The sequence below is a fragment of the Coffea arabica genome, chromosome 9c, assembly GCF_036785885.1.
Source record: "Coffea arabica cultivar ET-39 chromosome 9c, Coffea Arabica ET-39 HiFi, whole genome shotgun sequence".
Taxonomy (NCBI): Eukaryota; Viridiplantae; Streptophyta; class Magnoliopsida; order Gentianales; family Rubiaceae; genus Coffea; species Coffea arabica.
This window is the reverse complement of record NC_092326.1, coordinates 6,562,526-6,590,467: the sequence shown is the minus strand read 5'-3', so window position 1 is coordinate 6,590,467 and position 27,942 is coordinate 6,562,526. Positions and strand designations below refer to the sequence as shown.

Sequence of the window (27,942 nt, the reverse complement as noted above, 5' to 3'; positions counted from 1 at the left end):
TTGGGCAGTCTTAGAAAATCTACTATATCTTGGTGTAGAAAAATCAGAATTGAGTTTCGTTTGTTGTGTTTGAAATTAGATTCATAGTACTATCAACCGTGCTAATTTCATAATTTTTCTCAATTCCTATAAATATCTATGATTTTTCAAAATTGACTAAATTTGCATACCTGTTCTGTCTTTTGACTGGATGAAGCAGCAACTTTAGGTTGAAATTTGACTAACTTGTGGTCTGAATTGTACAAAGGTTCTTCTAAAGATTATTAGTATTTGAAATTTAGTTTTAACAGGCCAAGTTATATGAATTTTTTATAATTATAACTCAAGTTACGAGTTTTCTAAAGGAATGGTGCATACTAGGGTTTTTGGTGTATTTTTTACGTATTTTGATAGTATGATTATTTGGTGAGGTGTGTGTACTAAATTTGGTGGTTAAGAGTGAGTTTTAAATAAGAGGAAGTGTGTGATTAGAAGTGCTATTAATAAGTTAGTGAATTATAAGTTAAAACACAAGTACGCGAGAGTTAAGGCAAATCGACTTGAACCAACGTGCACCGTTTGCTACCGGTTGAGTATACCACTAGACCGGTACTTTCTTACCCTAATCCTTTTGTTTCTATTTCACCTAATCTTCCCTAAATTACCCCTTAATCCAACCATTTTTGTTGACTAAGGAAAAGGAAAGAAAAGAAAAAAAAAAGAGAAGACTTGGCCTTGCCAAGTGTCAAAAATCCAAGGGTTGTTTGACTAAAACACCTTTCTTTCTCCTTATCTTTCCCTTGGACCAAATTTGCTTTATTTCCTGCTCATGGTGGCTTAAAATTTTGAGAGAAAAACAAGAGAGAAAACCTTCAACTCCAACCATGAATCTTGCCTTGTTTGAGTTGAAACCACAAAACTAAACCGATTAAACTAGCACCAAAGAGCTAAGGAAGCTTGTTGTGGAGTTGTTTGGAGAGAAATAGCTTGGTTCTTCACTTTCTTCAAGTGTTTTGGAAGGTATAAGTCTAAAACTTTCTTTTTCTTTCCTGTTTTAGCAAAATATGGGATAGATGCCTTGAATATTGAATTATGTTGGATGATACTCTAGTTTTGATGAAAATTAGCGAATTTCAGCCAGGGTTTGTAATTTTTCAGTTTTGATTTATGATGTTTATCTCTAATATGTTGGTATTGAGCTTGGAAATGAAATTTATGAGATGATTAGTGGCTTGATTGTGATATTTAGCCTTAAAATATGAAATTTCAGCTTTGTCAAGCGATTTTCACCTTTGATTCCAGCTTTGATGAGTAGTTTTAGGGTTGATATGCAAAATTCCAGCATTTGGAGGTGAATGTCCGTTCTACCTTGTTTTTTAAATCAACTTGGGCTATGAATTTCTCCATGTTTTAGACTGAATCACCTTCTGGACAAAACATAAAAGTTATAGCGATTTGAGTTAACTTTCTACCTACAAAATTTCAGATCAATTGGATCATTTTAGCTTATGATTTGCCTAGAGAACTCTTGACTACGCAAAATTCTAATTTTCCTGATCTATTTTTCATGTGCTTCTGACCGTCAATTTTTTACCCTGAAAATGCGAGAACTGGGCATCGATGTCTTCATAGGAAATGTAGGTCTATGTCTTAGTTTCGAAACTCCATAAAATTTACCTCAATCCGATATACCTAACTACAGTATGACCAAAACACTGAAAGATGACAAATCTGCCACTTATAATTTCTTCTCTAAACTGGTTTTCAGCTTTGATATCCATGGTGATAAGTTATTATTTGGTATGTTTGGTTGGTATTGAGGCCTTGATTAGATATATGTTGTTGGTTATCACTTGTGATTGGATTGGAGGTTTGTTGGCTTGTGAATCCAAGTTGTACTTGGATAAGAAAATGGATAAATACGAAGGGCATGTTGCCCAAATTTTCACTCGAGAGTTAGGCATATGTACTCGCGACTTGAGCGAAGATTTGAGGTCGAATTGAACTTGGATCGTCTATGGTATTCGAGTTTTCTTTAGTAGAGGTATATAAGGTGAAATTCTGCCGGAACTCGTGACCTTGAAAAAGTGAAAGTAGTGACCCTTGAAAATACGATTTTCTCGATCTTTTATACCAAGTGCAACTTCAAAAGTATAAACCACTTTTTTATCGAAACCAAATGAGCCAGCATGAATTTTCTAGAGTTTGACAAGTAACTTGAATACTATTTAAACGAGTTTCATTTACTTGATTTTCTTGAAACGAAACTTCTATGTTTCAAACCGTAGTTGATTTTAGACTCTTGTATAATATTTTACCGCAGATTTGGACTCCATCCAAGGAGTTGACCTGAGCGTGACCTTAAAAAGCACTAGATTTTTTGTGAGTGCTTTCAAGTGCATGATTGTACTTGATACTTGCTTTTACATGTTTTACCAATATGCTTGGACAATATTTGACTTATTTGGACGGACAAGGGTGTATTTTATTGCACTTGTCCGAAACGTGACTTGTTACTATGCTTTGATTTGTTTTATAATTAATGTGATTTGTACCAATTAGGTCTTGAAAAGACATTTCATCCCTCTTGATACGCTCCAGTTTTAGTTTTGCATCCATATAGGAAACATCCAAGTGTGATAAGCTAAGAGTTAGATTAGGAAAATTTTTAATAAAATTTCGCAACTAACCTTGGCTAAGTTGAAATGATACCTTAGGTTTTAACCTATCAAACCTTTGCTTTCCCTGTCTTCAACCTTGACTTCTGAACTCATCTTTGCTCATTTTCAAAGACCTGAAGTCGTCTAAAAGTGTTTTATTTATTTTTTTCATTTAAAATATATTTTGGGTGACTTAATACACCTAAATTCGATACTAAGTGGTGACTCTCTCTTTCTAAAATGCTTTTTAAACTATTTTTTTGGTCCAAACCGTTGCATATTCTAAGTCCCATTTAGGCCATTTTTCACTTATTTTTTAAATGAAAAACATCATTTTTTGTAAAAATCTTTTTTATCGGAAAAAATAGGGCGCGACACTTTTATTTGGTAAAAAGCCTATTATTGATTATTTTAAAGTATTTGATTGTAAATGTTTTATTTTGAATATTAAAGAACATATTTTTATCGGGAAAAATTGATAAGAAATAGATGAAGGCATATTTTTGGATTATGCTAATGATAAAAGCACATATAGAATTTATAATAGGAGAACACTTATCATTGAAGAGGCTATACATGTTACATTTGGTGAATTTAGTAGTATTGTAGTACAAGAATCTTGTGAAAATGATGATTTAGATGTACAACAAGAATCTAAGAAATTAATCATTTAAGATAAGGAACAAACATCAAAGAAAAACAATTCTTCAAGAAGTCATGAATAAGAGAAGGATAATGAAACACCAAAAGATCTCTCAGAAGTATGGAAATTTGTTCAAAGTCATCCAAAGAAACTTATTAGATGTGTTTCTTTAGAAAGGGTAAAAACTCGCTCCTCAAATAGATGCTTAATTGATAATTTTGCTTTACTTTCTCAATTTGAGTCTAAAAATATTGATAAAGTTTTGAAAGATGATGATTGGATTGTAATTATGCAAGAAGAATTGAATTAATTTGTTAGCAGTAAAGTATGAATTTTAGTTGACAAACGTTGTTAATGGTATGGCTCTTGACAAACGTAGTTAACAATTATTATCCTAGACAATTAATGGTATTTTCCCACATTTCGCCTTATTCCATATGGAGTTCAAAGTACCATGGATATTTTGCTGGAGTTTCAAAATTCATCAAGATCTAGAAAAACCACTTCTAATGTCACTAGTCAGAGAATTCAAGATTAAATGGTGGACAGGATTCAATCAAGAATATGGAGACCAAGCAAATGTGATAAGATTCCTAACAACTGGGGACAAGCTTAAATGGACAAAACAGCCAACTACTACTCCAACAACTATGTCACCTACTCCAACAAACATGCCACCAACTCCAACCACTATTCTACCCACTCCAACCACTCCAAAAAGAAGAGATAAAGAAAAAGTTACCAGTATAGCATCCGAGGCAACTACAAACGACTTTTTGATGAAAAAGATGATGCAAAATCCCGAGATGCTCAGAGAATATTTAGATTATTTACAAAAGCAAGATAAGGATGAAGAAACCGACAAAATTGAAGAGTCAGCAGGATCATCCGAATCCAATTTTGATCCGTTTGGTGGACCATGCGGACAAGACCCAAACGACTTTTGAAAAAGATATCAATCACTTACTCAAATATGTCGGCCACATTGCAAAGAAAGCAAATAAAATTCAAATGCAGATGAAATGGACAAATGAGACTAGTCTATAAATAGATTCAATCTCTGATAGCAAAGGCATCGGTGAATTAGTAGAACAAAAACTTTGTTCTATAGAAAATTCCTTAGCAAAATCCCAAACTTCCCCTACCTACTCTTGTACTCAAGCTTCTTGTAAACTTTTCAAAATATCAATAAAGAAGTATCAAGGATTCAGCAATTCTACAAACTTCCGTTGCGAAATATCTCTCTAATTACCAGTAAGTCCAATTTTACATTAAGTCTTTATGAATTATTCAATAAATTCAGTAGCTTGGGTAGAAGTGGTATCAGAGCCACTGATAGAATTATTTCATAGACATGCATATTTAAGATTTTGAACTACTATTACTTTGTTTGAATTACTTTTCTATTTTTGATTTGGCTAATTCATGCATTTATGTTTACATATTTTATTAAACTTTTACTAAAATCGTTGGTAAGACCTGATGCCTTGTAAGATCGTTGGTAAGTCCAAGATAGGATGTTCCAGGCATAGTGCTCGGTTGTTCCAGGTTAGGTAAAAATTTAATTAAATATAAAACATGGCTGCATTTCTTTGACAATTAAAAATAGGATCTAATTCAAAACAAGCTAATATAGTACAAAGTCATGAATATCATATGCCTATAAATAATTCAGATTGGACTATTCCAGAAGAAAAAATAGAACATATTTATAGAATAGGCCCTTTAGATTTTAAAACAGCCTTATCAGTTAAAACTCATGAAGAAACAATATCTATTCAAGAAGAATATCAATCTATCCCATTATTAAATCATAGTACAATTCAAAGATATTTAAGTAAAGGATATCGATATATTCATATAGATTTAATACAAATTGCTGTAAAACCTTTATTCCATTTAGGAGTAGATGCTCCAATATATTTAGCATTAAGAGATACTAGACTCAAACGATATAAAACCTCTTTACTTTCTATGATTCAAACAAATGTTTGTAATGGACCCATATATTTTAACTGTGCTCCAAATTTTTCAATAGATTTTACAGACCCACATATTCTAAATTCTGTTATATTAGACATTCATCTACAAGGAAATGAATTTGAAAAACATACAAAAAATTTTGCAATAATATATAGAATATATTATAGACCTTTATCCTCACATCTAAATCCAAAATTTATAATGACTCCAACTCTTAAAGAAGAAACAACTTTATTACAAGTTGATGCTGATAGACCTACCACATATATTCCAAAAAGATTAAAATGGAATGAAATAACTATACCTAGTGAATTTGAAATAAAAAATTCACAAGTAGCAAGAAATATAGAACAAACTACAACAGAGGATATTATAGAAAAACCTGATGGAAATACTTTAATAAGATTTGCTTCATTAAGAGAGATCAAGTTACTCATGGTTACCAACCAGACATTCTAATTATGAATCGACTGAAATAAATTTTCCTGTAGAAAATACTTCAACTTTTAAATATAAAACTCCAGTTCTAGAAGTAATAAACAAAGTCTGGTGGAATGGTATCAATAAATTGAATCAATAAATTGTTGTTCCAGATGCATCAGAATTAGGATATGGGGGGATATTAAAACAAAAATTAGAAGGGTCAAAAGAAGAGTTAGTTAGATTTCATTCAGGAACATGGTCAGATCCTCAAAAGAATTATTCAACAATTAAAAAAGAAATTTTATCAATAGTCTTATGCATATCAAAATTTCAGGATGATTTATATAATAAGAAATTTTTAATTAAAATAGATTCCAAATATTACAAGACTTTCCAGCTTTGACTTATAGTCAAGCTACTCGTACTCCAACTTTCCCTCCAATAAGACTCCTTCAACAGACCCATATATTTTAACTGTGCTCCAAATTTTTCAATAGATCTTACAGACCCACATATTCTAAATTCTGTTATATTAGACATTCATCTACAAGGAAATGAATTTGAAAAACATACAAAAAATTTTGCAATAATATATAGAATATATTATAGACCTTTATCCTCACATCTAAATCCAAAATTTATAATGACTCCAACTCTTAAAGAAGAAACAACTTTATTACAAGTTGATGCTGATAGACCTACCACATATATTCCAAAAAGATTAAAATGGAATGAAATAACTATATCTAGTGAATTTGAAATAAAAAATCCACAAGTAGCAAAAAATATAGAACAAACTACAGCAGAGGATATTATAGAAAAACCTGATGGAAATACATGCCACTAACTCCAACCACTATTCTACCCACTCCAACCACTTCAAAAAGAAGAGATAAAGAAAAAGTTACCAGTATAGCATCCGAGACAACTACAAATGACTTTTTGATGAAAAAGATGATGCAAAATCCCGAGATACTCAGAGAATATTTAGATTATTTACAAAAGTAAGATAAGGATAAAGAAACCGACAACATTGAAGAGTCAGCAGGATCATCCGAATCCAATTTTGATCCGTTTGGTGGACCATGCGGACAAGACCCAAACGACTTTTGAAAAAGATATCAACCACTTACTCAAATATGTCGGCCACATTGCAAAGAAAGCAAATAAAATTCAAATGCAGATGAAATGCACAAATGAGACGAGTCTATAAATAGATTCAATCTCTGATAGCAAAGGCATCGGTGAATTAGCAGAACAAAAACTTTGTTCTATAGAAAATTCCTTAGCAAAATCCCAAACTTCCCCTACCTACTCTTGTACTCAAGCTTCTTGTAAACTTTTCAAAATATCAATAAAGAAGTATCAAGGATTCAGCCATTTTACAAACTTCCGTTGCGAAATATCTCTCTAATTACCAGTAAGTCCAATTTTACATTAAGTCTTTATGAATTATTCAATAAATTCAGTAGCCTGGGTAGAAGTGGTATCAGACTTTGTTTATTAAATTGAATCACATTGCAATGGTATCAATAAATTATTAAAAATACAGACAATTTATTAAATAAAAATAGGATGTTCCAGGCATAGTGCTCGGTTGTTCCAGGTTAGGTAAAATTTTAATTAAATATAAAACATGGCTACATTTCTTAGACAATTAAAAATAGAAAAGTAATTCAAACAAAGTAATAGTAGTTCAAAATCTTAAATATGCATGTCTATGAAATAATTCTATCAGTGGCTCTGATACCACTTCTACCCAGGCTACTGAATTTATTGAATAATTCATAAAGACTTAATGTAAAATTGGACTTACTGGTAATTAGAGAGATATTTCGCAACGGAAGTTTGTAGAATTCCTGAATCCTTGATACTTCTTTATTGATATTTTGAAAAGTTTACAAGAAACTTGAGTACAAGAGTAGGTAGGGGAAGTTTGGGATTTTGCTAAGGAATTTTCTATAGAACAAAGTTTTTGTTCTGCTAATTCACCGATCCATGTCATTGTAAAAATTCTCTAGTAAGAAAATCTGGTAAAGAATTATTTTCTCCTTTAATAAATTCGATTTCAAAGTCAAAAACAGATAAAATAGCTTGCCATCTTGCAAATATTTATTTTGAAACTATATTTTGAACATCCTTTTTTAAAATCTCTTTAGCAGATTTACAATCTATTCTAATTAAAAATTTCTTATTATATAAATCATCCTGAAATTTTGATATGCATAAGACTATTGATAAAATTTCTTTTTTAATTGTTGAATAATTCTTTTGAGGATCTGACCATGTTCCTGAATGAAATCTAACTAACTCTTCTTTTGACTCTTCTAATTTTTGTTTTAATATCCCCCCATATCCTAATTCTGATGCATCTGTTTCAACTATCATGAATGCTTTAGGATGTGGTAAACATAAACATGGTAATGATTTGATTTTTTCTTTTAAATATTTAATTTTTTTGAGTATGTTCCTCTGTCCATGATTTTGGATTTTTCTTTAATCTGTTAAATAATATTGAGCATTCTTGTCTTAATTTAGGAAAGAAATCTGCTATATAATTTAAACATCCTAAAAATCTTTGTAATTGATTTTTATCTTTTATTTCATTTGGAAATTTACTAGTAAATTCTAAAGCTCTATTAATTGGTTTTATTGTTCCTTGGTTTATGTCATGTCCTAAAAATCTTATTTTTGTTTGGAATAATTTCATTTTTGGAGCAGAAACCACTAATCCATTTTTCTTAAATATTTTTAAAAATATATTCAAATGTTTAAAATGTTGTTCTAGTGATTCAGAAAATATTAACACATCATCTATATAAACTATGCTAATGAACTATAAGGATTGAAAATATCATTCATTATATTTTGAAATTCTGATGGTGCATTTTTTTAATCCAAATGGCATTACATTCCATTCATACAATATCTAAATAATCTTGGATATTAAAAATTTGCTGAATAAATTCTGTTGTATCAATAAATTAGCAATAATTTATTACTCTAAATTTCTAGATCTTGATGAATTTTGAAACTCCAGCAAAATATCCATGATACTTTGAACTCCATATGGAATAATATTGGCCTTGTATATTCTGAATTCTAAATTTTTAAAAGGGGAATCTATCAACAGAATTTATTGAATCAATAACTGTGCTGATAGTCAGACAATTTATTTAAATTAATGTATTGCTGAATAAATTTGTCTGTGATATTTTATTTAATAAATTGTCTGTATTGTTTATTTTTTGACTATTAATATTTTGAACTAAATCTTGTTCTTTTTCTCTGGTTACGCTTCTTGGTTGAAAATGAGGTGCTGAAATATCATTTGGGAACTTTAATTCTGGTTTCTTTAATGTATCTATTTTTGTATTTAATACTTCCATATGTTGAGATATTGTATGTAGAATTTGATTTGTATAATTATTCTGTTGATAGATTTTTTTAATATCTTCCAAATTTACTGAATTATTTGTACTTGATTCAGCTTCTCTTCCCCTTTTAAAAGGTGAGACTATTATTTCTCCTTGTCCTATATTTAATTTTACTTCTTGTAATGGAGGATGTATGGATGTTATTATTTGTTCATCTTTTAGTTTCCATTTTCTATATAAATTAGTTTGAACATTTATTTGAGGTGTATTATCTATATCATTTATTCCTAATTTTGACATATAATATGTTAACCATGTAAAGAAAGGAAAATCAAAATTTTGTTTATCTAATTCATTTTTTCATTCTATAATTAGTTTTTTTCTTATATTCAGATTCTAATTGGAAGAACCAAATTCTTTTTTCAGTATTTTCTTTATCTTCAAAATCTTCTTGAAAATATTTATGATTTATTTTATAAGGTTTATTTATAACATTTATTTCTCCTTTCATTTGTGAATGTGTTGGAGAATATTCTGATTGATTTTGATTTATTACTTCTGGAACTGGAGTTTTATATTTAAAAGTTGAAGTATTTTCTACAGGAAAATTTATTTCAGTCGATTCATAATTAGAATGTCTGGCTGGTAACCATGAGTAACTTGAATTAGGTATCTCTCTTAATGAAGCAAATCTTATTAAAGTATTTCCATCAGGTTTTTCTATAATATCCTCTGCTGTAGTTTGTTCTATATTTCTTGCTACTTGTGAATTTTTTATTTCAAATTTACTAGGTATAGTTATTTCATTCCATTTTAATCTTTTTGGAATATATGTGGTAGGTCTATCAGCATCAACTTGTAATAAAGCTGTTTCTTCTTTAAGAGTTGGAGTCATTATAAATTTTGGATTTAGATGTGAGGATAAAGGTCTATAATATATTTTATATATTATTGCAAAATTCTTTGTATGTTTTTCAAATTCATTTCCTTGTAGATGAATGTCTAATATAACAGAATTTAGAATATGTAGGTCTGTAAGATCTATTGAAAAATTTGGAGCACAGTTAAAATATATGGGTCCATTACAAACATTTGTTTGAATCATAGAAAGTAAAAAGGTTTTATATCGTTTGAGTCTAGTATCTCTTAATGCTAAATATATTGGAGCATCTACTCCTAAATGGAATAAAGGTTTTACAGCAATTTGTATTAAACCTATATAAATATATCGATATCATTTACTTAAATATCTTTGAATTGTACTATGATTTAATAATGGGATAGATTGATATTCTTCTTGAATAGATATTGTTTCTTCATGAGTTTAAACTGATAAGGATGTTTTAAAATCTAAAGGGCCTATTCTATAAATATGTTCTATTTTTTCTTCTGGAATAGTCCAATCTGAATTATTTATAGGCATATGATATTCATGACTTTGTAATATATTAGCTTGTTTTGAATTAGATCCTATTTTTAATTGTCTAAGAAATGCAGCCATGTTTTATATTTAATTAAATTTTTACCTAACCTAGAACAACCGAGCACTATGCCTGGAACATCTTATCTTGGACTTACCAACGGTCTTACAAGGCATCAGGTCTTACCAACGATTTTAGTAAAAGTTTAATAAAATATGTAAACATAAATGCATGAATTAGCCAAATCAAAAATAGAAAAGTAATTCAAACAAAGTAATAGTAGTTCAAAATCTTAAATATGCATGTCTATGAAATAATTCTATCAGTGGCTCTGATACCACTTCTACCCAAGCTACTGAATTTATTGAATAATTCATAAAGACTTAATGTAAAATTGGACTTACTGGTAATTAGAGAGATATTTCGCAACGGAAGTTTGTAGAATTGCTGAATCCTTGATACTTCTTTATTGATATTTTGAAAAATTTACAAGAAACTTGAGTACAAGAGTAGGTAGGGGAAGTTTGGGATTTTGCTAAGGAATTTTCTATAGAACAAAGTTTTTGTTCTGCTAATTCACCGATGCCTTTGCTATCAGAGATTGAATCTATTTATAGACTCGTCTCATTTGTGCATTTCATCTGCATTTGAATTTTATTTGCTTTCTTTGCAATGTAGCCGACATCTTTGAGTAAGTGGTTGATATCATTTTCAAAAGTCATTTGGGTCTTGTCCGCATGGTCCACCAAACGGATCAAAATTGGATTCGGATGATCCTGCTGACTCTTCAATTTTGTCGGTTTCTTCATCCTTATCTTACTTTTGTAAATAATCTAAATATTCTCTGAGTATCTCGGGATTTTGCATCATCTTTTTCATCAAAAAGTCGTTTGTAGTTGCCTCGGATGCTATACTGGTAACTTTTTCTTTATCTCTTCTTTTTGGAGTGGTTGGAGTGGGTAGAATAGTGGTTGGAGTTGGTGGCATGTTTGTTGGAGTAGGTGACATAGTTATTGAAGTAGTAGTTGGCTGTTTTGTCCATTTAAGCTTGTCCCCAGTTGTTAGGAATCTTATCACATTTGCTTGGTCTCCATATTCTTGATTGAATCATGTCCACCATTTAATCTTGAATTCTCTGACTAGTGACATTGGAAGTGATTTTTCTAGATCTTGATGAATTTTAAAATTCCAGCAAAATATTCATGGTACTTTGAACAAGAAGATTTTGAAGATAAAGAAAATACTGAAAAAAGAATTTGGTTCTTCCAATTAGAATCTGAATATAAGAAAAAATTAATTATAGAATGGAAAAATGAATTAGATAAACAAAAATTTGATTTCCTTTCTTTACATGGTTAACATATTATATGTCAAAATTAGGAATAAATGATATATATAATACATCTCAAATAAATGTTCAAACTAATTTATATAAAAAATGAAAACTAAAAGATGAACAAATAATAACATCCATACATCCTCCATTACAAGAAGTAAAATTAAATATAAGACAAGGAGAAATAATAGCCTCACCTTTTAAAAGGGGAAGAGAAGCTGAATCAAGTACAAATAATTCAGTAAATTTAGAAAATATTAAAAAAATCTATCAACAGAATAATTATACAAATCAAATTCTACATACAATATCTCAACATATGGAAGTATTAAATACAAAAATAGATACATTAAAGAAACCAGAATTAAAGTTCCCAAATAATATTTCAACACCTCATTTTCAACCAAGAAACCTAACCAGAGAAAAAGAACAAGATTTAGTTCAAAATATTAATAGTCATAAAATAAACAATACAGACAATTTATTAAATAAAATATCACAGGCATTACAAAATTTAATTATAGAGGTAAAACCTCCAACACCTAGAATAAATACTTTAGATCAAATTATAGAAGAAAATTCAACTGAAGAATTAGAAAATTCATCCGAAGAATCAATAACTTCAGATCTAGAAGAAAATGTAGTGTTACCTATAGAAAACCAATTTGAAGAAAAAGATGATCAAATAAATAGAATAAGAAGAAAAAGAATTTATAACAATTATAACAAAGATTGGAAAATGGTAAGTTCAAAAAATTATTATCCAAGACCCAGCCCTCCGGATATTCAATATGAAGAAAGATCTAAATTTCGTACAACAAAATATGATGGAGATTCAATATATGAATGGAATATAGATGGCAAAGCTGAATATGAAGTATTAAATAATTTACAAGAAATGGGAATGACTAGACTAGCTTATAAAATTAAAAATATTCAAGAAAGAAATATTGCAACATTATTAGTTTCAGGATTTACCGGACAATTAAAAAATTGGTGGGACAATACTTTAATATTACAAGATAAACTATCAATACTAGAACATACCCAAGAAATTGAAGATGATCAAAGAAATATTCAAATACAATCAGATGCTGCAGAATTTCTAATAGTAACAATAGTAATGTATTTCATAGGAAATCCAAAAGAAAAATTAAATTCTAATAAAACATTTTTAACAAATTTAAGATGTCCAACCTTATCAGACTTTAGATGGTATAAAGATATGTTTTTAACCAATGTATTAAGAAGACCAGATTGTAATGCTTCATTTTGGAAAGAAAGATTCATAACTGGATTACCAAGTTTATTTTCACAAAGAATAATGGATAATTTGCAAAAGGAAATGGGAACAGAGGTAATTTCATTTGAAAATATAACTTTTGGACAATTATTTGCATTTGTGAAAAAAGAAGGATTAATGTTATGTTCAGAATTAAGATTGCAAATAAAATATGGTTCTAAAACAAAAGAAGTAGGATCATTTTGTAATGCATTTGGAATTAAAAGAATTAAATCACCATCAGCATACAAAAAGAAAGTTAAAAAATATAATAAGAAAATAAAATATAAAAAACCTAAAGAAGAAAAACCTGAAAGAAAGAAAAAATTTATTAAAAGAAAAATTGTTTGTTATAAATGTGGGAAAATAGGACATAAAGCAAATAAATGTAAGTTAAAAGAAAAAATTACAGAAATCTGTGCAAATGAAGAAGAAATTAAAAATAAATTAATAAATTTATTAATAAATGAAAAAATCAAAGTTCAGAAGATGATTACTATGATGATATATCTAGTTCAGAAAGTGAAGAAAATTTTAATTCTTCTAGTACTTCAAAATATATAAATGTTATAACTAAGAAAAAAGATAAAGAATTCTTATTAGACATAATAGAAAAAATCGAAGATCCAGCAGCTAAGAAAGAATATTTAGAAAGATTAAAAAGTTTAATCATTCAAGAGGATAAAATGCCAAAAATAATAGAACCTTTTAGTATTTCGAAATTAATAGATAAATACCCAAATATAAATATAATGAAAAAAGAAACTACCAAAGATCTTCAAACAGAAATTAATAATCTTAAAATACAAGTAAAACAATTACAACAAGAAATTATAGAACTAAAACAAAAGATTTAGAAATAGAAGCAAAACTAACATTAATAGAAAATCAGCCTTCAACGTCTAATTCTAAAACAGAAGAAATAAATATATCCGAAAGACCAACAGATGAAATTCAATATTTAAATACTATAGAAAAAATGACATTTCAAAAATGGTATGCTTTAGTAACAATCACAGTAGAAGATTTCAAAGAAACATATGTAGCTTTAATAGATAGTGGATCTGATACAAGTTGTATTAAAGAAGGAATAATTCCTACTAAATATTGTGCAAAAACAAAAGAAACATTAATGACAGCAAATAGAGAAAATTTACAAGTAAAATATAAATTTACGAAAGGATCAATATGTAACAACGAATATTGTATTAGGCATAATTTTATAGTTGTAAAAAATATAAATTATGATGTAATATTAGGAACACCCTTTTTAATTCAAATATACCCATTTTTTGTAAGCCATGAAGAAATTTCAATAAATATAATGGAAAAAACGGTTATCTTTAGATTTCTAACCCCAGTAAAACAAAGAGAATTACAAATATTACAAACCTCTTCTATTTACAAAACAATAAATAGTATTACTAAAATACGACAACAAATAAATTATATTAAAGAAGAAAAATCTTATCTAAAAATAGAAGAACAATTAAAAGATGATAAAATACAAAAAAGAATTTCGGAAATAGAAGAATTATTACGAAAAGAAATATGTGCTGATATTCCTAATGCTTTTTGGGACAGAAAACAACATATGGTAGAATTACCTTATGAAGCAGGATTTAATGAGAAAAATATTCCAACTAAAGCTAGACCAATACAAATGAATTTTGAATTATTAGAATTTTGTAAAAAAGAAATACAAGCATTAATAGACAAAAAATTAATCACCCCTTCAAAGTCTCCTTGAAGTTGTGCTGCATTTTATGTCATGAATCAAGCAGAAAAAGAAAGAGGAGTTCCAAGATTAGTAATAAATTGTAAACCATTAAATAAAGTATTACAATGGATCAGGTATCCAATTCCTAATAAAAAAGATTTGCTCAATAGATTATTTAAAGCAAAGATATTTTCAAAATTTGATTTAAAATCAGGATACTGGCAAATATTAATAACACCAAAAGATAGATATAAAACAACATTTACCACACCCTTTGGTCATTATGAATGGAATGTAATGCCATTTGGATTAAAAAAATGCACCATCAGAATTTCAAAATATAATGAATGATATTTTCAATCCTTATAGTTCATTTAGTATAGTTTATATAGATGATGTGTTAATATTTTCTGAATCACTAGAACAACATTTTAAACATTTGAATATATTTTTAAAAATAGTTAAGAAAAATGGATTAGTGGTTTCTGCTCCAAAAATGAAATTATTCCAAACAAAAATAAGATTTTTAGGACATGACATAAACCAAGGAACAATAAAACCAATTAATAGAGCTTTAGAATTTACTAGTAAATTTCCAAATGAAATAAAAGATAAAAATCAATTACAAAGATTTTTAGGATGTTTAAATTATATAGCAGATTTCTTTCCTAAATTAAGACAAGAATGCTCAATATTATTTAACAGATTAAAGAAAAATCCAAAACCATGGACAGAGGAACATACTCAAAAAATTAAATATTTAAAAGAAAAAATCAAATCATTACCATGTTTATGTTTACCACATCCTAAAGTATTCATGATAGTTGAAACAGATGCATCAGAATTAGGATATGGGGGGATATTAAAACAAAAATTAGAAGAGTCAAAAGAAGAGTTAGTTAGATTTCATTCAGGAACATGGTCAGATCCTCAAAAGAATTATTCAACAATTAAAAAAGAAATTTTATCAATAGTCTTATGCATATCAAAATTTCAGGATGATTTATATAATAAGAAATTTTTAATTAGAATAGATTGTAAATCTGCTAAAGAGATTTTAAAAAAGGATGTTCAAAATATAGTTTCAAAACAAATATTTGCAAGATGGCAAGCTATTTTATCTGTTTTTGATTTTGAAATCGAATTTATTAAAGGAGAAAATAATTCTTTACCAGATTTTCTTACTAGAGAATTTTTACAAGAACATGGATCGTGAATTGATGGCCCAAAGACATGATCGAGAATACACAAATTATCTTAGAAACCAAAGAGATTCTCCTAAACTCCAAAATAAAGAAGCAGTCCTTCAATCCAGAGGATATCAATACTTTGTTCAAACTAGAAATGGGAGACAAAGTATTCCAACTTATCAAATTCCCAAATATGATACTGTATATATTCAGAAGAGCAATTATGCGACCCTTACTCCAAAAGAGAGAGCTTTTCTCATCCAAAGAGAGATTCAGAGAAACACTATTAGAATTCAAGTTCTGCGAAGAACAGAGAGAAGTGGTATCAGAGCCACTGATAGAATTATTTCATAGACATGCATATTTAAGATTTTGAACTACTATTACTTTGTTTGAATTACTTTTCTATTTTTGATTTGGCTAATTCATGCATTTATGTTTACATATTTAATTAAACTTTTACTAAAATCGTTGGTAAGACCTGATACCTTGTAAGACCGTTGGTAAGTCCAAGATAGGATGTTCCAGGCATAGTGCTCGGTTGTTCCAGGTTAGGTAAAAATTTAATTAAATATAAAACATGGCTGCATTTCTTAGACAATTAAAAATATGATCTAATTCAAAATAAGCTAATATAGTACAAAGTCATGAATATCATATGCCTATAAATAATTCAGATTGGACTATTCCAGAAGAAAAAATAGAACATATTTATAGAATAGGCCCTTTAGATTTTAAAACAGCCTTATCAGTTAAAACTCATGAAGAAACAATATCTATTCAAGAAGAATATCAATCTATCCCATTATTAAATCATAGTACAATTCAAAGATATTTAAGTAAAGGATATCGATATATTCATATAGGTTTAATACAAATTGCTGTAAAACCTTTATTCCATTTAGGAGTAGATGCTCCAATATATTTAACATTAAGAGATACTAGACTCAAACGATATAAAACCTCTTTACTTTCTATGATTCAAACAAATGTTTGTAATGGACCCATATATTTTAACTGTGCTCCAAATTTTTCAAAATATCAATAAAGAAGTATCAAGGATTCAGCAATTCTACAAACTTCCGTTGCGAAATATCTCTCTAATTACCAGTAAGTCCAATTTTACATTAAGTCTTTATGAATTATTCAATAAATTCAGTAGCCTGGGTAGAAGTGGACTTACTGGTAATTAGAGAGATATTTCGCAACGGAAGTTTGTAGAATTGCTGAATCCTTGATACTTCTTTATTGATATTTTGAAAAATTTACAAGAAGCTTGAGTACAAGAGTAGGTAGGGGAAGTTTGGGATTTTGCTAAGGAATTTTCTATAGAACAAAGTTTTTGTTCTGCTAATTCACCGATGCCTTTGCTATCAGAGATTGAATCTATTTATAGACTCGTCTCATTTGTGCATTTCATCTGCATTTAATTAGTGCTAAGGTATTTAGGAACAAATTAAATGATAAGGATGAAGTAGTTAGAAATAAAGGTAGATTGTGACGGTCCCACCTCCTTCTAGGACGAACCCTAAAAATTAGCAGATCGCCTGCCTGACTCTCGACAGATCTCTTTTAATTTACATTAATTTCAGAGATAACATTTTTATATACTAAAACCATACATTCAATTCGTTATGGCATCACGTTTAGTACAACAGTTTCCAACCATAATATGATACAAAGGAAGTTATAAACACAATATTTACACCACAAAAGTTCTTCACACTAACTCCCTAAGATAACTCGCTCGTTCCCCGACCACCAATTCTTTTAAGGAAAACAAACTAAATGGTTGAACTAAAACTCAGTGAGGTTCAAAAGTATACAATCATAAACATTACAAAACACTTCTTGCGTGTATAACCAACTAGTAGAGCAATTCATTAGAGTAAACACTAATTTTTTTTTTCGGAAACGATAAATGATTTTATAGCATAAGATAATCTTTACAAAATCAAGCAAAGGCTCGAGAGACTGAGTACATTCAGTGCACAGTGGCACTAAGGAATCCAAAATTCCTCATCTTGAATGATATTCAACGCATAAGCGCTAATCCTATTACTCAAATGATTATCATCTCTAGTAACTAAACAAAAAGGGCACATTCGAAACAAGGCCTTCAAACTAAGAATATCCTCTAGCAGCGTTGTGACACGCATATCCTGTGTGTCACACTCATTTAAAAGGATACAACTTCTTCTCACTCCATCATTCTTTCCCCTTATAACCTCCAAAACAATAAACAATCTCCGACATTCAATAAGCAATAAACAATCCCCACTCTTCACGGTAATACTCTAGTATACCATTCAATTGCACAAGGTAGCCAACCTAATCGACCAAGTCCTTTACTGGCTCGGCTAGAGTAGCTTGCCAAGGCTTAGGGCCCAATTCGACCGATGAAACAAGGTTCACGCAGTCTACAATCGTTCATGCACAGTCAAATAACATTCATTTCAATTCAAAAGGCAGTTGCAGTGAAGTACACACCAACCTTTGCATTCACCTCGAATAATCAAGCACATTCAACAAATAACAAGTACAAGTAACTTAAGAACACTCACCCAATTCCAAATAAATCACTCTTGAGCCTCGGGTTAGCTTCCTGGCTTACAGCTACCCCCTTGAGACAATTTATAACTCTAAAGTGAATATACAATTTGTAGATGATCACTTATCATTTGTTGTCTTATGATTCAAACTATTAAAGTCGAGTTTTGGCTTTAAAATACAAGATATAACATATCCAACACCCATCTTACATTTTATCTCGAAACATAACAACTTTATCATTTTAACCAAAGAAATATACATATTTTCCGAGTTTATAGTCTTGTAAGATGTTTAGACTAGGATTAAACCATTTTCTATTCAATATTCTAAGATTAAGGCATATGGACATTCCATTTGTTTCCTTTTTAAACTAACCAAACTCTCAGCTGTTTGTAAATTAAATTTTATTCCACTATACCAGCCCCTCAAATTCTAAAGTCTTTAAAATGCTCATGAAAACAAGATTAAGTGGTTAGAAGCCATTTCATGTATATAGCTATAACAAGTTATCTTAGAGTTTCCAAAAACATCATAGAAGGCTTAACTAGCTACCATTTCGGCCATCAAACCAAAATTCCAGCAATATACTTCAGATTTTCAACAAAACTTCATTCCTTTATTTGCTTACAGCTTTGAATACTTTAATGCACTTTCAGTCCAGTATAAACCAAGACAAATAACATCTTGTTACAGCAATTTATTCAATCAAATGTTATTCACAGAATCAGCCATCATTATTTGTAGTAGTCATTAGCTCCTTCCAACAATAACAGCTTAATTCACAGCTTTTCTCCCTATTTGCTTTAATTTAACTCTACTCATGGGGCCAAACATAATTATTAAACCACAGAGCAGCCTTAGCTATTATCTCTGAAGGCTTACAAAGTTGGAAATTGGAAGAAATGCTGTTCAAAAGTTGATTTCCTCCCTCTCAGCATCATAGCAGATTGCATCAGCTTTCTTTTGCCAAACTCAGCTAGAATTTTCCAAAGTTTTACTAATTTCAAAGGCACCTATCTGTTAAGTCAAGGGATTAACATATATTCCATGTGTTTATTAGTAAAAGTTTCCAGAATCAACAACAACAAGTTACACATCTGGTTTTCATTCCCTCGACACATTATGTTCCAGCAAGTAGACAGTTGCTGAGCAATTTTCTCTTTAACAATCTAAAATTCCGCATGTATGTTAGAGTTAATATGTTAGGAGGTGTTTGAATTATAAGATAAGATTCTGCAACTAGGTTTCCATAGAGAAAACTGGAATATTTCCATCTTTCTCCTTCGGCCGGTTTAGCAGAATCCTCCAACTGTTTCTTGCAAAAACTCACCCTCAAGTTATCAACTCTGTTTTAAATCCTCAGATAGCACCAGAGTGTGAACATATAACTTGAATTCTTAAATGAAAATGGTTCCATATTCTCAAATGGTAAGCTACACATCCAATTCTTTCTCTCGGATGGTGCTGACAGAACTTCATCAGGTTTCATTCACAGTTCCAGCTCAAAGTTCTAATTTTTCATTCTACGGCTAACCCCTTATAAACCGAAGATAAATCTGTTACATGCACTTCCTAACATTATTAACCCAAGAAATGTTAATAACAGTTGCAAATTCCAGCTTTAAGCTCAGCTTCTGCAATTTCTTTTTCTTCCCTGCAGTTTCACAACTGCTGCACGAAATTTTCTTCAGCCGGAAGCTCAATTCCTAGCTAAGTTCAACATATAGCTGGTGTTTAACCAATTATACCAAATAAACAGTGAGTTGTTATAGTGTTTTACCTCTTCCTCCTAAGGTTCGACGTTGCAGGCTGCTCAAGTTTCTGTTTCAGTTCCTCAAGTCCTAACACCAGCTTCTCCTACTTTCCTTGCGGTAATCTTTCTTGTCTTTGGTTAGTTGGTGATGAAGCTAACCAAGCTTTCTCTCCCACCCTCTCAGTTTTTTCTCTTAGTGTTGGGTTGGAAAGAAAAGGAATTGAAGCTTTGTTTCTCCTCTCGGCCACCGTCCAAATCTTTTAGCAGATGATTTCTCCTTGTTTTCTCTCGGTCACCGCTTAGACTTGGCAGATTTTGGCAGCGCATTTCTCTTTGGTTTTCTCTTAGTCACCGCCCAAATGTTTTGGCAATTGATTTGCCCAAGTCCCTCTCAGTTGTCCAGAAGCTTATCCCCCTTTTTGGGTTGCATGGTTATTTGTTTAGTCTTTAAGGTTAAATTGGTCTTTTAGCTTTAACATATTTGCTTACTAAGGGCTGTAGTTTTATTATTTCATGCATTGACTCCTAGCTTTATTTGTTCTAATTTGTATATCCCTATAAGAAAATTTTTTTTACACCATTCTAGGATATTTCTAAATTCTCAATTTTATAAAATTTAATTAGATATTTAATTTAACCAATTATTTGTTATATATAATATTTCTAATAACAAAGTAAATATAATAAAATAAATGCAAAGCATACACAAAATTTTCTTGAGTTCTCATGTAGATTGATAGTAAAAGCATATGCATAAGAAGAAGAAATAAACTATGATGAAACCTTTGCTCCGGTAGCTGGATTAAAGTCAATTAAAATATTTATTGCTTATGCTTGTTTCAAGAATTTCAAGTTATTTCAAATGAATCTTAAAAATGCCTTTCTAAATAATTTTATAGATCTAGAGGTGTATGTTGAATAACTTTAAGGCTTTGAGCATAAAAATTTTTTAAATTACATTTTTAAACTTTCAAAAGCTTTATACAGTTTAAACAAGCTCCTAGAGTCTGATATGAAAGATTGAGTGATTTCTTGATTCAAAATATTTCACAAAAGGAGTTATTGATAGTTCTCATTTTACAAAATCTTGTAGCGATAATCTTTTAGTTGTACAAATATATATTTATGATATTATATTTGGTGCTATTAATAAAAGTTTATGCAAGAATTTTTCTAATGGTATGCAAAGAGAGTTTGAAATGAGCATGGTGAACAAGATGAACTTCTTCCTTAGGCTCCAAATTCACCAAACAAAAGAAGGAACATCCATCAACCAAACAAAGTACATCAAGGAGTTGCTCAAGCGATTTAGAATGAAAAATTCGAAGCAAGTAGCACGCTAATTTTTACATCAACCAAACTTGACAAGGATAAGGAAGGTATAAAAGTAGATAAAATAAATTATCTAGATATGATTGATAGTTAACTTTATTTAATAGCAAATGGACTGGATATTATGTTTGTCATTTTCTTATGTGCTAGATTGAATTTTGTCCTAGAAAATCTCACTTGATAGTGTTTAAGCGAATTTTTAGCCACCTTAAAGGAACCTTAAAATATGGATTATGTTATCTTAGATCCCACAATTTTGACTTAGTAGGACATTCGGAATCCGATTTTATCGAATATAGAGTAGTAAAAAAGGTACTCGTAGTATGTATTGTTTTCTTGGTAATTGCCTAAATCCATGATTTAGTAAGAAGCAAGGTTCTATATCTTTGTCTACAGTGGAAACTGAGTACGTTATTGCTGGTGTTTATTGTACTCAATTACTTTGGATGAAACATGCTTTACTTAATTTTGATTTGTTATTTAGTTATATGTTTATTAAATGTGATGGTACTAATGCCATAAATCTTTCAAAAAATTCTATTCATTATTCTAGAACCAAACACATTGATATCTAGCATTACTCATTAGAGAATTGGTTCAAAAAGGTGAAATTTGTCTAAATTTTATTTCTTCCAATGATTGATTTGATCGATATTTTCACTATACCTCTTCCGAAAGAAAGATTTAAGTTTTAAAAAAATAAATTGGAGGATAGAAAATGATGACATTCTTTAAATGAGTTTGGCTAGGCCAATGTTGTTAAAGTTGATGACATTCTTTATATTGATCTCGTGAAGCAATTTTATGCCAATTTGAAGATAGAAAATGATCAAGTCTTTCCCATTGTTAACAATGTTCACATTACATTCAACTCCACTTGGCCTAATACATTTTTTGGCATATCAAGTAAGGGAAATACCTTTTGCGAACCTAAAACTTCCTCTTCCATTATTGATGAAGATGATTTGAAGATGTCCTTTTTTAGGAATCCTACCAAAAATGGCTTGAGATTCTTTAAAATGAATCACTTCACTCCTAGTCGTAGAGTCCTTTATCATATCATGTGTAATGTTCTTGCTCACATTAGTGGTCATAAGACGGATGTCACTCACATTGGGCTCCATCTCTTCTACGGACTTTTATGCAATATTTTGATCAATTTTGGAGCATTCATGATTCAATATATGTTATCGTGCAAGGAGGATTCAATCAAAAGACTAGCCTATGGTAGAATCTTGACTAGGATATTTGAGAGCTTGGGGCCTTTTTTGATGGTTGCAAGTTTAAATCCCACAGTTCTCCCGATTTCTTCCAACCTAACTTCATTATAATGATATGCAACTCAAGAACCTCATTTACATCCCGGATCTAGTGCTAGCATTTTGTCCAAGAACCCACTTCCCAAGCCAGACCTAGTACTAGCATTCATCTTCGAGAGTCTTTCATGTATGTTCCTCAAAATTCTTGGGAGAGTCACCTTCTTGGAGTTCTTCAAGGGTTACCCAACAAAATTGATTCAGTCTCATTGAAGTTTGACAGCATGTCCTCCGATTTCACTCAAGACTCGACAACCTTCAACAAAGGCAACAAAGGCTTGAATATTCACATGAGTTTGTCATGACTGATGAACAATTGGATAGCTTTGAAAGCTACTATCAAATGTGACTTAAAGAGGATAAGTGGCACTTTAAATCTAGACATGACTAGTTTCTAGTAATTTTCTTTTCCTTGTAAACTTGGATTCTAGTTCTTCCCAACTAGGATGTTTTTGCAACTTCTTTGCTTGACCAAATCTATGTACTTAATTTGTTTATAGTCCTCGTTGGATTTATGGATGCTTGTTATTTTGAATTGTTATTGTCTAATGGATTCTCGGTTGTCTATTATTGCTTAATGGAGTCCTTGCCGGAATATTGACATGATGAATTCTTGGTTGTTGTTTGCCCTTGTCGAACAATTGGGTTGATTGATTGCTTCTTGGGATAAATGCAAAATATTAGGGGGGGATATGTCAAAATTTTTCTAATTTCCTTCACTTAGCCTAATTTCACTTGTTTTTTTTAATGCTTTCTCTTAGGGGAATCCTAGTTTTGATGATACCAAAAGTGGAAGAAATAATGATATCGAAAGAATGATGTTTTATGTTTTGTATTTTTGTAGTCATGCTAAAATACTTGTTTTATATTTTTGTATTCATGTGCTAAAATACTTCCTGTTAATATTTACTCAAGCACACATTAATGGGGAGTTAAATAAAATCTATTTATCTGATAGCTCCTCTTCATCATCATTGGTTTGTCATCATAAAAAAGGGAGAGACTGAAGACCTTATGATCCTAAATCATTCAGTTTTAATGATTAACAAACAAATGATGAACTGCACTAATGGTTGGCTTGAGTGTTTTTAACAGAACTCATGTCAAACATACAAAAGGATGGAAGATGTATTCTACGAAAAGTGACCGGTGCACAAGAACGTTGAAAATATGAAGAAGTCGCAACGCATGTAGGTGTCTGCATAATTAGGAGTGCCACCTTAAAAGGCAATCCATGATTGTACGGACAAGGGTGCGGATGCCATCCAGATGCAGTGCAGATGCCATGCAAACATCTGCATCATAAATTTACTAAGTAATGGACAGCTTTTCCTAACACATTTTTTTACCATTGGAGAGATTTTTGGGTCAGATTTTCAACATCTATAAACACTTTAAAGTCTAAATCATTCAAGAACTTTTGCCTATATTGAAAACAAGCTTTCTAAATGATTTTGTGTGAGAATACGCTCCCCTTGCATGCTTGTAATAGTTATGAGGTTGAAAAGCAAGAGTGTTCTTTATTGTAATTGTGAACAATTCAATTGTAGTTTTAAAAGGTTAGCTTGAGTTGTAAAACCTTTTGACTCAAGAAGAGAGTGACTAGTGTGAGTACATAGTGAGTGTTTTTTTCGTACAAGTTGGTACTACTTCACCAATATTTGAAGTACTTTGTGGATGAACTCCAAACTTGGTGAAGTTTGGGAGTGGATGTAGGTATCAAAGAGGATATCGAACCACTATAAATCAGTTTGAACTTCTTTTTTACTTTATTGCTTTCTTTTGTTTGCTCGATTGTGTGATTTAATTATTTCATCTTTATTGCTTTCTATTTGCTTAAATATGTCATCACTTGGGTTAATTTGGCTATTGAAAAATAGAGTGAAAGTTTGCCACTATTTGTTTTGATTTTTATCAACATAATTTACTCCCTTTTCTTAGGTTGGTTTGGACCTTACAGTATTTAATGTTCATTAACAAGAACACGCTCATAATAAATTTTTTTTATTACTTTAATCTAATATTCGTTCTTCCTTTCTTTTTTTTTGTTTCTTTTTTCCTTTTCTATTTCTTTCATTTCTATTTTTTTACCAAAACTCCCACATATCTGCATCCATTATGTTAAATAATTGATTTTAGTTGATTTTTTAATCTCAATTTTGCCTGACTTATCACTTAGTATTTTTGTCTCTGACTTGTGCAAAAAAACCTTGTAATTTTATAATATGACAATCCAACTTGCATTATAGCATAGTTATAAAATCCAGCCCGACCCAGTGGTCGAACCAATCAACTTGATGAACCAACCATAGGATCGGGATGGGTTGCTAATTAAACTAGTTATGCAACAGACCTGATGATTCAATAGATGAATCGGAAAGAACCTTCGGCTGAACCACCGACTTAAAATTTTTATTATTTTTGTAATTAAAAATATATTATTTTATTATATAATAAATATAGTGCAACTTGTGATTGAATCGGTGACATGGTGACTCGATCACCTCTCCAGTTGAGTTTCGGACGGGGTTTGATAACTATGCATTAAGGTTTATATGGTTAGCATCATAGATAAATTTGAGTATTTTACATTGAACAAGAAGCATAGTAGATTTTTGTGAGTGTTGGAGGCTTGGAGCTAGACAAGAGCATAGGTTGGAAATTCAAGACCTTTTCAGAATTGTCTAGTGTAGGAGACTAAACAAAGGTCTTGTAAAACCAGGCAGTTGGCAATCAAAGATTAGGAAGTGTGAAAGAAGGTGGTGAAAGAAGGTGATTTTCACACTATATACACAATTTCATTTTTTTTTCTAGTATAACCAAAAGAATTTTGAGCCAGTGTCAACCTCGTTGGGTCAATTTTGGAGTTTAAATAGAAAATGAGCAAGTTAGACATAACTTTGTGAGGAGCTTTCTACAATTATCATAAATTTCAAAGGTAGTTTGTGAAGTTTTCCTTAACACAAATTACACATTTCAAATTGTAAATGGCAAGTGGGAGAAGTGATGGGTCCAAATAGGATTGAAGAATAAGGTCCTGTACCCAAGCATTTTTTTTTTGGTAAGTGAAAGTTTTAAATTTAGGATCTCCTATTTATAATTCTCCCCCTATACCCAAGCAATCTCATATTAGTCATGAGACCAATATCGACTAGATCAAATATGGGTTAGTTCCATTTTGATATTGGCCACATACTTAACAAATTTCAAGTTACTTTTTTGTTTGTAAACCCCTTTTCTTGTAAATTGAAAATTCTCCAATTTTTCTTTTTCTTTTTTTTTTTGGCTTGGTTTTTATTTTACTTTTGTTTATTTTGTAAAAGCTCTATTTCTCTTTATTCATCATCCAACAAAATTTTCCTAAATTTTGTTCATTATTTTTCTCGTCTTGTTGAACACGTTACGCTGATACAAAAATTTTGATTTGAAAAGCTAATATAAGAAAAACCATGCCGAGGTAAAAAAAGGAGAAAAAAATTATAATCAACAAAAAATGTATGCAACTAGTCCGCTCTACTACTATAATTTTCCGTTCTTAGTCGAAATATTAGTTGGTAGTTAACATCGGGAGAGTAATGTATTCATTATTATTCACTGATTAGAAACTAAAAGTGAAGAAAAAAAAATGAAAACTATTGGCATCATTTTCATTTTTTGAGTATTGCACGTGCAAGTCCTTCTCAAGCCAACATGCTCCAAATTGCAAAGATTTTTAGCACCTTATCTTTTTTTCATTTCTTGCAGGGAATGATCAAAGCTAATTACAAATCTTTCCATAAAATGGATGATGACAGACCGCTTGGTCCCCCAAAAAAATTAAAAAGCAACTAAAAAAATGAAAATCTTCTTAATCATTATTATGGATCCCAACAGGATCCAAAGTAATGCCCAAATATTTTTTGTTAAATATTTTTGAAATTAATATTATTTGAGACCAAATTCAACCCTTAAACTCATCCTGCGCAAAGTCACTTTTAGTATAAATCGCCTATTGAAATATGGGATTCAAACACAATCAAATTAGTTAAGGTCTAGTCTTGTTGCCGGTAATGTAAAATTTTCCACATGAATTGCCATCTTTCAATTCAGTGACTCGTTGAAATGACTTTCCCTCCTGTGTGCAGCTGCGTTACTACAAGTCGCTGATGTGACCACGCTCATGTCTTATTACTAGTTTTAAATAGACTTTGATACTTTTGAGTCGATCCACTAATGTCAAAGAAGTACAAGTGGGAACAAAAAATTGATACTTAGCCAATCCAGCCTTTTGGGTCTACTTAAATGCAGTGGAAAAATTCTTGTACTTCACCTTAGCTCTAGCATACCTTCTTAAAACAATTAAGGTGAGATCAATCCGAGTTTGGCTCGAGGAGTGTCCGTAGAGTCCGACTCTTACTCGGGGATGAATGTTTGGATCAGAATTTTTTAAGGTGTCACATGCAGGAGTTGAACTTGCGACCTGCCGTTGGTATTACCAACTTGCTTATCACTTGCTCTAAGTTCATGGTTAATTAGTACTACTTTTTACTTTCTCAATTCATCTAATTTAGAAACAAAAGATAGACAACTTCATTTCCTACATCTTGATTGGGCATATGATGGCATTCTTATACTCGTTTGCAGATTAAAAAAAAATCTTTATATTAAAATCTAAGATACCAAGATTTGAATTTTTTTTCCAAATATTATTCTACTATTATCATAAACACAACTTGTCAACTATTTTTATATAATTCTAACTATTTTTTATCTCATACATATTACGTGATAAAAAGTGCTATAATATTATGTTAAATAATTTTTACAAATAATTTCCTTTTTTATCATAAATAATTTCCTATTCAAGCATACACAATGATTCATAATGTATGCAAATCTGATTTTGTCCTTTTGCGTATAAAGTGCGATGTGCTTCATTTTGGTCATTGCAAAAAAAAAAGAAAGAAAGAAAGAAAAACCCTATTGGCTAAAAGC

General features: G+C 30.3%; 1 long non-coding RNA gene across 1 annotated transcript; it reads right to left on the bottom strand.

Moving 5' to 3' along the window:
• Positions 1 to 14,621: 14,621 nt before the first annotated feature.
• Positions 14,622 to 20,709, bottom strand: LOC140014451 (uncharacterized). Its single transcript, XR_011821214.1, has 2 exons — positions 17,198 to 20,709; positions 14,622 to 14,861 (listed from the first exon to the last, which is right to left on the bottom strand). It is a non-coding gene; the product is annotated as an uncharacterized lncRNA (long non-coding RNA).
• Positions 20,710 to 27,942: the final 7,233 nt, after the last annotated feature.